The following is a 3717-nucleotide window of genomic DNA, read 5'->3' on the forward strand; positions in this document are numbered from 1 at the left end:
GTGGTTTCCACAACCCCTGATTATATTTCAGACTGCATGAAAATCGCAGGGGTGCAATTAAGATGCCACTATTTCTTACAGCATGACACTTGGGCCGACTCAGGCTGGTCTATGACACCCCACATATCTCCCATGTTTCAAGTGTGAAAGTTGGGTGAGACTAACCGCAGGCATCTGTCCTCCATTCTCAGATAGACATTCTCTTATATATAATTATGACTATCCTTGTTCTATAACTCTAGGGACTCTGCCAGCCACAGTCCACCGATATTGTACGGGCATGGGAGGGACCCCAAACCATTTTTAGTAATAAGATCAGTAGGACCGACCCCAACTCAGCCATGATGGACACGTACCCCAGAGCAATCAACGTTAAAAATTGGATGAGGGTAGCCCTAAACGTCTGACCTCAATTATATAGATGTAATATTTATATATTTATATCTCAAGCTTTGGGTTATTACACAGACAAACGAACCAGGTGATGGTGAGGTGCGGCAACTAGTTGTGGCTGTCAAAAAGCACTTTTATCCACAATAGGAAATCACCGAAGCAAAACCACTGTGTGACCAACCTTTCTCACTCCAAAAAACACAAATACAACAAAATAAAACAAATAAAAATAATGTGATAAAGGTGGCGAAAGATTAAGGTTATAAATGCAGTCAAAATAAAAACAGAAATAACAAGAAAGATAAAATAATTTTAACAAGGAGGTAAAACTTACGGAACTAGAGCTATAGAGAAAGAGGGAGATGGAAAATTATAAGAGGACAGGAGGAGGAGGAGGAGGAGTACAAGGAAGAAGGCGAAGACAGAGAAGTAAAAGAGAAGGGGGACGAGGTGTTGTCCCGTTAGACCAGCGAACAGTTGCCACATCCAACCTACTGACCTTTGCAGCGAGTGAGAGACCACTAATATATATAAATATATTTTTTTCCCTTAATTTCCTCGGCATTTGTTAACAGTGTTCTATGGATACGAGACAGCCATCTCTGAATACTATTACGTTCCCTGTTAAATTGGTTAGTTAGCTAGACTGATGAACGTGCTGCCCAGAGAACAAAAGGTTGGAATTGACAGTTGTGAGAGAGTGGGCGACCTTGCTGGCTGTCTCCATAAGGAGGAGGTAAGACAAGGTGGGGATTGGGTGGAGGGGGGAGGAGGTGATTGGGGGGGCTCTGGTTTGTACCATGGCTGTCTTGGCCCAGATTGGTACTTTTACTGACGTTTGTGAGTGTGTGTGTACTCACCTATTCACCTATTTGTACTTGCGGGGGTTGAACTTTGTCTCTTTGGTCCCGCCTCTCAACTGTCAATCAACAGGTGTACAGGTTCCTGAGCTTGTTGGACTCTATCATATCTACACTTGAAACTGTGTATGGAGTCAGCCTCCACCACATCACTTCCTAATACATTCCACCTGTTAACTACTCTGACACTGAAAAAGGTTCTTCTAACGTCTCTGTGGCTCATGTTGGTACTCTGCTTCCACCTGTGTCCCCGTGTTAGAGCCCAGTAGGTTCAGGAATTTGTACACCAGTTGATTGACAGTTGAGAGGCGGGACCAAAGAGCCAAAGCTCAACCCCCGAAAGCACAAATAGGTGAGTACAAATAGGTGAGGTGAGTACACACACACACACACACACACACACACACACACACACACACACACACACACACACACACACACACACACACACACACACACACACACAGTTTAGATGGCTTCGTTCTCTATTCATAGTCGGGAAATCCTGGGCGGACAGATATGGTTGGGCGCATTTCCTTTCACCTCATGCCTCTGTTAACTTACAACAGCGATAAATAGGTACCCGGGAGACCTCGATACAAATCGAAGTCTTCCATTAACTAATGTAGCGACAAATCTGATATACATATAATCCTTCGACTCGTAAACGTGAGTTTGTTGTGAGTAATGATTAGCACTTTCCTAATCTGGAGCAGAAATCCCGTTTCTCGAAAAAGTGAAAGAATTTCAAGAGAGAAAGCAAATATACTGCGAGATTGGAACATAAATGTTGTTCAGTCATTCAAGCCCAAAAGCTGTGATTGCGAAACGACCTGAAAGTCGTGATCACTTGGTATATTGTGGCCAAAAATGAATGCATAAATAATCGGAGGAGATAGAGCAAATAGGATACTGGGAATTATTTCTAGAAACGTTAGTTATAGAGCATCTAAACAGGGTAAGATATAAGGCACTGAAAGGCATATATATATATATATATATATATATATATATATATATATATATATATATATATATGCTAGGGTTGTATCGAGGGGTCCCCTCAAGGTCGAACTACTGACCTTTTCCAGGATGCAACTCAACAACAGTTGACCAATTCTCGGGTATCTCTTTGGACACAGGTAGGGACACAGGTTGGGACACAGGTAGGAAAATATAGCTGGTGACACAGATGGGGACACAGAGGTGAGGACACATGGGATGACACCAGTGAAGTCACCAACGAGAAACACATATGAGAAGCATCGGTTCAACTAAAATGCTAAAACTAGCCCAATTAAATCAGGCAGAGAAATCACAATTAAAAAAAAATTCATACATATAACCTCAGGTCAGACAAAACCTCCCATTTAGGGACTGGTCACTTAATGTCAATATAAACCAGTTTGACGTCGCTAGGCCTGTGCGGTCTGTTGCTCCCTTCACAGAGGCAGACCCTGACATTTTGCTCAAACTATTCAGTCACCGGAGCTTTGTACTGGACTTGCTGGCAAAGTGCACTTGCTGGACTCGTGCACATACAGACACTACTTACATACAGACACTTACAGGTACTACTTAAGTACTGTTAAGTAACGGATCCCTTAAATACAAAAAAAGCGTTTCCAGGTTACTAAGCATAACGCGCTCACTTTCTGAGGCAAGTTTAAGTGAGGAAATTTGGGCTTAGTAGCAACGAATGTTATTTATAAATTGGCTGCCTTGTTCTGATTAAAACTGAACGTTAATTACTGGGCTAATGAGGGAAGTAATTTACAATCTGATGCAACACCTAGGGCGCCTGACAGCTGAGTGGACAGCGCTTCGGATTCGTAGTCCTGAGGTTCCGAGATCGATCCCCGGTGGAGGCGGAGACAAATGGGCAAAAATGTTTCTTTCACAATGATTCCCCTGTTACCTAGCAGTAAATAGGTACCTGGGAGTTAGACAACTGCTACTGGCTGCTTCCTGGGGGGGGGGGGACACTAAGGCCCGAAATCATCTCAAGATAACCTCAAGATACACAACAACGTGACTGTAGGCCAGGTCAGGAATGCACACACACACACACACACACACACACACACACACACACACACACACACACGCACACACACACACACACACACAGATGAACATAACAGTGCAACATAGCCACATGAGAGACCTTGTTACCACCCAGCTGTCCATCTTAACACATGCCAGCAACACAGCAGACATATATATATATATATATATATATATATATATATATATATATATATATATATATATATATATATATATATATATATATATATATATACTCTCAAGAACAACATTCAATCCGGCGTGCAGTTGCAAGTCATTAGCTTGTTGATACAAGGGTAATATTAAAACACTGAATATAGACCGTCCTCAGTCTTCATGAACTGTAGAATCACATCAAATATTCCAGTTTGATCACGAACCGAGAACTCGTGAA

The sequence above is a fragment of the Procambarus clarkii genome, chromosome 31, assembly GCF_040958095.1.
Source record: "Procambarus clarkii isolate CNS0578487 chromosome 31, FALCON_Pclarkii_2.0, whole genome shotgun sequence".
NCBI classification, from domain to species: domain Eukaryota; kingdom Metazoa; phylum Arthropoda; class Malacostraca; order Decapoda; family Cambaridae; genus Procambarus; species Procambarus clarkii.